Source organism: Cicer arietinum, chromosome 4 (assembly GCF_000331145.2).
Source record: "Cicer arietinum cultivar CDC Frontier isolate Library 1 chromosome 4, Cicar.CDCFrontier_v2.0, whole genome shotgun sequence".
NCBI lineage: Eukaryota > Viridiplantae > Streptophyta > Magnoliopsida > Fabales > Fabaceae > Cicer > Cicer arietinum.
This window is the reverse complement of record NC_021163.2, coordinates 38,084,809-38,095,272: the sequence shown is the minus strand read 5'-3', so window position 1 is coordinate 38,095,272 and position 10,464 is coordinate 38,084,809. Positions and strand designations below refer to the sequence as shown.

The window sequence follows — 10,464 nt, the reverse complement described above, 5'->3', positions numbered from 1 at the left end:
TTATTAAATTAATGTTTAATATTTTGTTGTTCAGATAAATTAATGTTTAATATTTTTTTGTTCAGATCAAATTGAAGTCTGATTGTCCTTTGTCACCTACCTCACAAAAATTGAAAGACTATTGTAGTGATTGTGCAAAGACATGGGAAATAGCTTGTGCAGCACGTATGAAGCATTGGGAACACATTGATCCATCATTTAGCAAATCATCTTGTATTTCATTAAGTGGAGATCAGAATATATCTTGTATTTCATTAAATGAAGATTATAATTTAACATTTACGTTTTATCATTTATCATTTATGTTTTATTATGGATTCACTCAAAATAAATGCGGATTAACTTAAAATAAAATTTTATAAAATAACACAAGATTAAATTAGTTTCACTAAACACAATCACTAAATGAAATCATAGATAACCCAAGTATACATAACACAATCACTAATCTTCGTACAAGAGGTTTAACTCACTTAATATGGTATGAAGTTCACTAAATGGAGCTACCAAATTTATGGCCATATGTACAAGCTCAGTTGCTCTACGGTGTCGCTCCGATGATGGACCGGCATGTGCAGCAGCAACAACATGTACAAAAGATGATGGACCAGCATGTGCAGCAGCAGTAGTATGTGGACTCGAAGGTGCAACAGTTGATGGAGGAGAATTAGAGGATGTGAAACACTGACGTACCATGCATAGTAGTCTCCAGTGACCTTTCCAGGAAAAGTCGCAACATGATATAGGCTGCGAAAGGCCGCTACAGCTGATTTCATAGTAGTCTGCCACACCCAATCTATATTTATCGACATCAGAGGAACATCATGCAGAATGCACTGAATACGACCAAATTTTCGAAGACACGGCTCTAGCAAATATGGACCTGAGACTCCACCACATCGAAGATATCCAGAAAATATCGAAATCGATACAAACAGATGATTAGCTTGATCATCATCATATGGTGTAAACACTACATCCTCGAGCAACAAAGATCAAGTCTCCAACGATATGTCATCAATCCGCCTTCAACAACATATTTTGCAGTCCACCTATATGCTCTTGAAAGATACCTATCTTGTGCACGATACAATTCTCGTCTTATTTTCTAATTCTTAGACAAAGGTAGGTTAAAATAATATTTTTATCAAACTGAAACAATTAAAAATCTTTTCTCATTTTTGTTATTTCTTATACACGTTTCTCTCTTCTTTTCCACCCTCAACTTCCGTGCTCCTCTTCCTCCTCTCTCTCCACTTTGTCCTTTCCTACTCAAGTTTTTATCTCCTTCTCCACCCATAACTTTCGTGTTCCTCTCACCACCACTACGCTCTCCAAGGTATCGTTTTCCCTATTTTTCTCTCTTTTCATATTTGCGCTAATTTAGTTTGATTTTCTTATTGTGTTGATGAAATAATTTTTTTATTTTCTCCAATTTTATTTTTTTTTCTATTGTTGATGTTGGGTTGCTTTTATGATTGTTAACGTAGAATTGATTTCCTCAAAATTTATTATTCATATGATTTCATGATTGGTTTATGTCGTTGATGTTGAATTGTTTTTATGATTGTTGATTTTGGATTGATTTCCTGTTTTCATATTTTCTCTGATGTTTTCTTATTTAGTTTAGAATAAAAGTTATTATTGTTTTTCTGATTGTGTTTATATTGAAAGGTTGAATTTTATGATTGTTGACGTATAATTGATTTCCTCAAAATTTATTATTCATCTGATTTCATGATTGGTTTATGTCGTTGATGTTGAATTGTTTTTATGATTGTTGATTTTGGATTGATTTCCTATTTTCATATATGCCCTGATGTTTTCTTATTTATTTTAGGATAAAAGTTATTATTGTTTTCTGATTGTGTTTATATTGAAAAGTTGAAAAAATAAACTTTGATTCAAAGGATGTCTGATTGTTTTCTTTGTTCATATTTGGCATTTTTTCTCTATATGTTTGAGTTTTATGTTAGTTGTTTTTTTATATAATTACTAATAATAAACTTTGATCCATGTTTCAAATAAAAATTTGATGGATAGTAATAATTATTTTTCTCTACCATCTATATTATGTGTTATGATGTATTGATAATAATAATAATAATAATAATAATAATAATAATAACAATAATAATAATAATAATAACAATAATAATAATAATAAATATTATTATTAATATAATAATAAAAAAATAACATTAATAAATAATAAAATATAATTAGGTCGGCCTGCGAAGCTTAATAGACTTTTTTATAAGCCTAGGTCTGATCTATTTAAATAAATAGGCTTTAAAAATAGACTCAGCCTAGCATTTTTATTAAATAGGTCATATAATAATAATAGAAATAATAATAATAATAATAAATATTATTATTAATATAATAATAAAAAAATAACATTAATAAATAATAAAATATAATTAGGTCGGCCTGCGAAGCTTAATAGACTTTTTTATAAGCCTAGGTCTGATCTATTTAAATAAATAGGCTTTAAAAATAGACTCAGCCTAGCATTTTTATTAAATAGGTCATATCAGGCTATAGACCCTGACAGACTGTCTAGCCTATTCCCATCCCCAAAAATGACGATTAATTTTCTCATAAACTTGCCACGAGTAATGACAATCAACTAGTTTCGTAAGAAACATATATGAAGTTGTTCAAAATCCAAGTGCAGATTATTGCTCTCAATCAAGATACAAAGAATTGATATGATTAGCAGCACAATCTACGCATCATTGAGAAAACGTAAAAGGGACTACAGATTTTATGATAAATTTTTTAAGCCTGTGACCACGACTTACACCATCAATTTGATGGTGTCACTATTTGAAACTTTTATCATTAAGTTTTACAAAGATTAAATGTGATAATTTCACATGGGAAGAAGAAGAGGTTACAAAGGAACCAAGACAAAGACGGGAGGAAGTGATAGGAACATGATCGAAAAAAAAAAAAACTCTTAACAATCAGTAATGGTATCTAGATTCAGGTGTATCCATGTCACACCAGATGCATCCAACCTTGGGGACTCAATTTCATTACCTAGATCTGATCAAGTTCTAATGGGAAATTATTAAAAGAATAATATGCTGCATAAAAAAAAATAACAATAAACCTCAAAAGATAGACGTATACCAAAACAAAGAGTAAATAAAGTATTTTGCAGTTGCAGTAATGTTATTAGAGAGCAACAGACGGAGAAAGTTTTTATCAAATAGCGCTAAAAGGTGAGTAATCACACCCTTTAATCTTTCATCTACACTTATTTGAGAATTTATGAAGGAAAAAAGAGTTAAATATTTTGAATGGTATTTTCTTATAAAAAAATATTTTATCGAAAATCTAACTCTATTAAAATTGAGATTTTATGAAATACAGTCTTAAATTATGAATTGACTTATTCACTATATTATTTGTTAAATTGTCGTTATTTATTATTGTTGGAATATACATTCTTTAAAAAATTAGTTTCTTATGTATTCTTGAATGATTGTTGTTATTGTATATTAAATGAAATATAATATTTTAAAATATGATTTTATAAAGATGATTGTAAAAAATGAATTATTTTGATTGAATGTGTTTGAGATGAGCTTATGTTCCATATAGATGGGTCTTGTACCCCACATTTGTTTCCCCAGATGAGCTATATATATGCTTCATATAGACGAGTTTTATACTCCACATGAGATAAATTTTAAACTCCAAACGAGCTGGTGTTCCATATGATGAGATAATACTCACTTCGTAGAAGTAATACATCTCCATATAACAATGAGATGTCTTTGAATTGGTTGATTTATTTTATGCATAATAAATGTGTGTATTGTATTTATTTGATTATTAGTGTGTAGCCTATGTGAAGCACGAGATAAATTATTCGATTAATTAAAACAATAAATCATAAATAAATAAATTGAAAATTGTATATTACAATATAAACATAACATACAATATCATGTATAATAAAAATAAAAATTGTGTTTAAATTATAATTTAAAACGGATGTCATAAATAAAATTATGTTGTTAGGTATAGTTGATTACACAATACGAAAAACTTCATTATAAACTACAATAACAGTCTCGTCAGATATTTGATCATGTTCATTTAGAATAAGCAACTTCAGACATTTTCTGGATATTGACTCTAGATACAGCCACATATAATTGTCTATGTGTGAAAACTGGTTTAGAAAGATATATGCCAACATGAGAAAGCGATTGACCTGGACTCTTATTAATTGTCATTGCGAAACAAAGAGTCAGCGTAAATTGACTCCTCATAAAGTTAAATGGTAAACCCGGGTCACTTGAAACCATATTCATTCTTGGAATTAGAATTTTATCACCCACAGTTTTTCTTGTGATGATAGTTACCCCTAAAAAATTATTGCCTAAGTGAGTGATTGTAATTTTTATTCTGTTACACAGCCCAACAGCTTGATCAATATCCATCATTAACACTGCAAGACAACCTACTTTAAGTGTTAACTTGTGATTTGGAATACATGAGCACTTAACATTGTTGAGGAATTTAGTAGTGAACCTTTAACTTTGTAAATCATTCGAATTAGATTTTCATATTTAACCTGAACTCAAATATGGTTCCAAGTGGTGCTTCATCTGATATAATCAATTTTGTATGTCTAAATAATTTAGGCTTGTAATCTCTTTTATTCGCACCACATATAAACTCTTCGTTAATCTCCAAAGGAATATTTAATATAGAGTGGGTTGTACGACCGTCTGGTAGTAACAATGATGCAAAGCCACTTGATGCCTCATTAAAGACTTTGAGTCCTTTTGAATGCAGACCTGCAGAAAAAGTCTTCTAGATAAAAGTTTTCCATGTTCCTCTATAACCGTGTAAGAAGAAAAATCCACCACATCCAGACTCCACAAAACCAATAATTTGATCATATACACCTCTTTGTTCAGTGGTAAACATGTTTATAATTGAGTTGGTCTGCAATAAATTTTTTGTATGAGTCATTTCCGACTGACATATCTGGTACTGACATGGATTTGAAATTATTTAGAGACCTTCCGTTTCTATACAATAGTTTCTCTATTTCAAATAAACACAGGTTCTTCAATTGTTCCTCGTGAAATTGGAAATCTGTAAAAAGTTGTAGATAATTAGCTGTAAGATATAAATGTATGAAAATTTATTAAATTAATTTTACTAAAAAATTACATGGATTATTCAAACTTTTCCTCATGCTATATAAAATACCATCAGTTAGCAAACGCCATGTTGACTTCCAAACATCACATGGATTTGTCATTGTGCTCATTACCAATATACACAATTGATGACTAGAATGTAATTTGCTTGCTTCACTTATTGCATCAATGAACTCTTTGTCATCGGCTAAGAATCCAAGTGCATCACACGCTTCTAGAAAAGTATTATATGTTTTGCCATTAACAGTCTTTAAACAGGTGTATCCCATGCAACCTCATTGAATAATTAATAGTAATCTCATATAGTACAATGGACCAACTCCGGGTGGAGTGTATTGAAGCCTTCCTATTTGGTCACCCTTTTAACATGGAAACCATTTTTTTTTAATCTTTCAAGTACACAAATTTGGTGGGATATTCTGCATATGTTAGATGTCAACCTTCAAGATAGATTCAATTAGCCTGGAACCACGCGATAAACATGGTGTTAAGATTGTCACCCCTATTCACAACAATGTTTATATCTTCATTATCCTTGTATAACACCGACTATTCATTGTTGAGATGAAAGGTTAATTTCAAGACAGAAGGCCATTTTTTTGGTGAATTTCATAAACAAATATTCTCCATGCAGCCTCACAAGGAGAAACATACCTACAATCATAATATTATTTTATCTCATCAACTTGCTTATTTTGTTCACCAGTGTTTCTGTTTGTTGAAATCCCAATTGTTACCCTATTAGGTCCCTTGTTGACATATTTGAATAAATACTTTATAGAGTTTGATTTGTTGCGATACTCAACATTCACATGGCATTTGTATCGCATTAGCAAATGTGGATTATATGGGACCACATAACGATTATCTAATTCAACGCCATTTTTAAAAAAATGATACTCCCAAATCACGCCTTTTATATTTCGGGTAACCATCTTCGTCAATTGTGGTAGTTGTTTGGAAGCTTTTTGGGTAAAATTTTGAGCACTTACCGTCTTTCATGCATGGGGAACAACGATTAAGGTATTCACACGGTCCATGGATCATGAATGATGTGACTTCTTTAGACAAACGTGGGTAATACATGTGATCAGGAAGTTCAGTTTAGATGATCTTGTCAATATCATGTCCAATTTTAATTTTGTTCTATGAACTGAACCAAATTAAAATATGAGCATGAGGTAGCCCCCTTTTCTGAAATTCAACGGCGTATGTACCTGTAAACAAAAATAAATGAATAAATTATCAAATATTACAGTGGCAGAGGCATTATAGTAACAGAAAGTGTTATAAAGTATAAAATATGTAGCACACATGCATCAACTTTCCCGAATAGTTCATCTTTCTTTAAGTCATCCATCAAATGATCTAACTTCATTTTAAAGACTCTGCAAATAATATCAGGTCTATCATAAGCCTTCAAGTCGTTTTGTTTAATGAAGTCTTGAATGTCCCTCCAATTTGAATTACATGTTATCGTTATGAACAAATCAGGATATCCAAATCTCTTGCAAATAGCCATTTCGTCTTGCATTAGTACAATCTGGAAGAACAATCTTACGCCCGATATCACTTGCATCAGTTTCACCGCTGGTAACAACCCCCGACAATCCATTCAGAATTTGTAAGACACATAGTTTTTAAATCCTAAATTATGCAATTTTATGGTATTTTGTGTGGAATTTCTTAGGCTGTTAGCCCAGTTTTTGGTATTGAGTGAGTTAAATGCCAAAAATATATTTTTGGAAATTGGATTAAAATTATTTGTCAGAAAATAATTTACTTCAGTTACGAAGGATTTAATACCGGGCAATTTTGTTAAAAATATCTCGGGTTGTTGAAAATTGTACCGGACAATTGAGTTGCGACGAGAGTAGATGTTTTTATTAAATTAGACTATGAGGGGAATGAAATGATGGGAGTAAGAGTTGTTAGATAATTGTTGGTTTTGTTTTAATTACAATATATAAATATATAAATATATATGTATATATTGTAAGTAATGTATATATATATATATGGTTGGAGGGAAAAGGGAGAAAAGGAAATAGAAAGAAAAGAAATAGAGAGGAAGGAAAAAGAAAGAAAAGAAATCCATCTTCTTCCTCTGTCGCGTGACCACTTCTCCCTCCTTCTTCCATTTCCATTTTTGTTGCTTCCTTTTCTTCAAGAATAGAAACCCAAGGCTTGGTGGGTGATAGGACAAGGATTTCTCAACTGCACTCTTCCTCGTTGTTTCAAAAACGAAGAAAAACGGTATTAGGGATTTCAAAACCGTCAAACACAAACCTCTCCGTTTCATCTAGATCTAAGCTTCGTTTCGCAAAGAGATAGAAGGGAAAGTTGCTCACTACCACGCTACGGTTGTTGTGGATGGAGTCAATGTATGCTCATGCATTTCATTTTGGTAAATCGTGCTGACCCGTGATAGGTGGCACCTCGGTAAACAGTACTGACCCGTGATAAGCGGTACGTTTACGATTTACGTTTTGGTAAATTGTGCTGACCCGTGATAGGTGACACCTCGGTAAATAGTACTTTGGCCTGTGATAGGCGGTACGTTTACGATTTACGTTTTTGGTAAGTTGTGCTGACCCGTGATAAGTGGCACCTCGGTAAACAGTACTTTGACCTGTGATAGGCGGTACGTTTACGACTTACGCTTTTTCTTTTAGTAAATCGTGCTGACCCGTGATAGGTAGCACCTCGGTAAACAGTACTGACCCGTGATAGGTGGTACTTTTACGATTTATGCTTTTTAGTAAATCGTGTTGACCCGTGATAAGTGGCACCTCAGTAATTGTTACTTTGGCCTGCGATAGGCGGTACAATTATGATTTACGGCCCTTCGAGGAGGGTTTTGGTTTGGAATTCCGAGTCCATGCATTTTGGCATTTACGCATTGCATTAGGGTGTTTGGCAAACGAGTCGTGTTTGATTCAAGTTTATGATTGAGTGTTTTGAATTTGAGTTATCTGGTAAATTGTGTTTGTTCGTGAGAGAATGCACATGTGTTTGTTCGTGAGAGACTACACCCTGGTAAATTGTGTTTGTCCGTGAGAGACTGCACATGTGTTTGTCCGTGAGAGACTACACCATGGTAAATTGTATTTGTCCATGAGAGACTACACTCGTGTTCGTTCGTGCGAAACTGTACGTTTAGGATTTACGCCTTTCGCGGAGGGTTTTGTTTGAGATTGTGTGATAGCATGTTTGATCGCAAAACTATTTCGAAGCTATGATATTGTAGTGATTTTGTTATAAGTGCTAAGTGTTATATTTTGTTTGGAATCGTGATTGCAAAACTATTTCGAAGCTCATGATGCTGTAGTGATGGTGTTATAAGTGCTAAGTGTTATATTTTGTTTGGAATCGTGATTGCAAAACTATTTCGAAGCTCATGATGTTGTGGTGATTGTGTGGGAATTGCTAAGTGTTAAGATGTGGAATTGTGTATGAATGATATTGAGTTAGTTTATGTGTTTTTGGAAGAATATGTAGGGAACTCGATTTCCCAATCGATTGGATGAGTTACAGGGACTTCCCTAATTTGACATAATCGATTTGCCAATCGATTTTATAATATGTTTTTCAAAACCATTTAAGAAATCGATTTGGAAATCGATTTGGCCATGCAGGAGTTCAGCAAAACTGACGAAAATCGATTGGCATTAAGTCAGGGGCTGAGCTATGCTGTCAATTGATTGCCCAATCGATTGAATTAAGCCCAGAATTCAAATTTCACTAAAAACCTTCAGGAAATTGATTTGGAAATCGATTGGCTTAGTAGAAATTCTTATTTTGAGTTAGATAACAGATTGCTCATTGATTTATCAATGTCTTGGTTAGTTATGTATTACTTGATGGATTGATTTATCAATGTCTTGGTTAGTTATGTATTACTTGATGGATTGATTTATCAATGTCTTGGTTAGTTATGTATTACTTGATGGATTGATTTATCAATGAAATCTGGGCTTTGCCCTAAGATGAGAGCCAGGACAATCCTACCGATTCGTACCCTGTGGATGGGAATGTAGAGGGGAATGTCTGACTGGAGCTATGTTAGGAGGATCTTACGGGGCGCGTGGAGATCACTCAGGGCGTTTAGCTTGTTTTGGAGAATGATCAGATTAGGTTGACATAGAGGGAACATACGTCTTTCTTTTGAATTGTATTTATTTTAAAATGGAAGACTGTACCTATACGAATACTGTCAGCTTGACATGTTATTTTCGATGGGTTACATGTACCACTTTTTGATGTGTAAATATTTTGGATTCATATTTTGAGAAACTTTTCCGCTGCTTGTAAATTATAATGACTCAATTATTTATCCAAAGGTATTTCCTTATTTATTTCTCTGTTTTATTTTAATCTCTTTTGAAAAAAAATACACCCTCTCTTTGAAAATCGGGGTGTTACATTGTGGTATCAGAGCTTTGGTTTGGTTTTCTTTGGGGGCTGTGGAACCTTTGGTTATAGATTGTAGGTCAACCTGTATGTTGAAAGTAATTATCTGATCATGCGTCGGTTTAGGTGGTTTGGGTTGTCAAGTCCAAAATAGTTATTATGTGTTGGTATATTCGAAACTTAGTTTTGGAATTATTCAAAGTGGTGTTAACACTTCTTCTTGATGTTGGTTTTTTCGGAAACACTAGAACGACGTTGCAAGGATGAACGTCAGTAGGGATGATCAAATGGTTGGAGCTACAAATAACATGGAGGTTTTGTTGTTGCATGAACTGTTGCAAAGACTCCGTGGGATCTGGAGAAGAGGAAAAGAGAGATCTATGCTCTTAAGATTAAGAGGGTTAGAAAATTTTCGTCGTTACCATCCTCCAAAGTTCAAGGGTGATGAGGACTCGGGAAAAGAGTTGACTAGTCGATTCAAGAAGTGGAAAAGATCTTCGAGATGACAGATTGTCAGGCAGATTTGAAGCAAATCATGACGACATGGAATTTATAAAATGGTTCCAAGGACACAAAAGCTATGTGTTTCGAAACTTAGTTTTGGAATTATTCAAAGTGGTGTTAACACTTCTTCTTGATGTTGGTTTTTTCGGAAACACTAGAACGACGTTGCAAGGATGAACGTCAGTAGGGATGATCAAATGGTTGGAGCTACAAATAACATGGAGGTTTTGTTGTTGCATGAACTGTTGCAAAGACTCCGTGGGATCTGGAGAAGAGGAAAAGAGAGATCTATGCTCTTAAGATTAAGAGGGTTAGAAAATTTTCGTCGTTACCATCCTCCAAAGTTCAAGGG

At 33.1% G+C, this 10,464-nt stretch overlaps 1 pseudogene; it reads right to left on the bottom strand.

The window, feature by feature from the left end:
• Nucleotides 1–4,048: 4,048 nt before the first annotated feature.
• Nucleotides 4,049–5,464, bottom strand: LOC140918621 (uncharacterized; annotated as a pseudogene).
• Nucleotides 5,465–10,464: the final 5,000 nt, after the last annotated feature.